We start from the raw sequence: 1,330 nt of genomic DNA, 5'->3' as shown, positions 1-1,330 counted from the left end.
TCATTGTTGCAAGAGTGGATGATGACATTCTTGAAGGAGTGGATGTGAAGTCATCAAATATTGTGGGTGACGACGGTTTGGCCTAGGAAATGGTAGGTGTTGAAAATGAGATAATCGTGCCTATAGTTGGTATGAAATTTGAGAATGAAAATGAGGTATTCGAATTTTACAAGAGATACGCTTATCAAGTAGGATTTCTTGTTAGAAAACGAAATACAAAGAGGGGAGATGATGAGTCAGTACGGTATGTGAGTTTTACCTATAGTCGAGAAGGACGACGAAATTGTAACAAAAGTACATCATTGAATCCTTCACCAACAATTCAAACTGGGTGTAAAGCCAAATTGACTGGGTGTTCTGATGCATGTGGAATACTTCAAATAAACGTGGTACATTTAGAGCATAACCATAAAACAAGCCCATCTAAGTACAGGTTGAATAGATGTAATAGGCAACTTAGTGAACATGTCAAAAGACGGCTTGAGGTAAATGACATAGCAGGCATACCATTGCATAAAAGCTTTAATTCAACTATAGTGGAGACAGGTGGTTTTGATAATATGACATGTGTTGAGAAAGATTACAGAAACTTCATCGAGAAAGTGCGACGTTTAAGACTAGGGGAAGGGAATGCCCTTGCAATTCAAGCTTACTTAGCGAAAATGCAGTCACGTAGTCTTGGTTTTTTCTTTAGTATGGACTTAGATGATGATTGTCGATTGAGAAATGTGTCTTGGGTAGAAAACAGATGTCGTGAAGCAATCACCATGTAATACTCTGAAATTTTATGCTCGTTTAAATTTCCGTAGGATAGTGATTTAACTTTCAATATTATTTTTGGCCATAAGGAAAAGGGGACACTACCTTTGTAGTGGTTAATGCTAGAGGTAGCTAATGAATGCAAGCATGAAGTGCTAAATATTGTGTATACATGAAGTGGTTAATAGTTAGTAGAAACTTAAGGCAAGTTTGGATTTAAATGAAGTGGATTATTTTGTTAGGGCTTCAATTGACCAAATGATTAAATTATGTTACAATCTACAATTTTTGAATATGTAAGTTGGGTACAAGTTTAAATTTGGGGTACACTATGTTAACAATGAAAGTTAGCGGGTTTAGATTATATTAGTTGAAAAGATGAGAGGTTTCCTTTGTAAATCTAGGTTTTAAGGCCACTTATTACCCTATTATCAATCCACTTGTCCTCCATCATCACCATACACTTAGATAGTAGACCAAACATGTGTACAAGTAAAGAAAAAAAAAAGAAAAAAAAGAAAAATGGGAAAAAGGAGGTTGAGGCGGTGGGAGAGAAAAAAGGAAAAAAATA

This window comes from Olea europaea, unplaced genomic scaffold (genome assembly GCF_002742605.1).
Source record: "Olea europaea var. sylvestris unplaced genomic scaffold, O_europaea_v1 scaffold3256, whole genome shotgun sequence".
NCBI classification, from domain to species: domain Eukaryota; kingdom Viridiplantae; phylum Streptophyta; class Magnoliopsida; order Lamiales; family Oleaceae; genus Olea; species Olea europaea.
The sequence above is the reverse complement of the archived record's forward strand: the minus strand, read 5'-3'. Positions refer to the sequence as shown.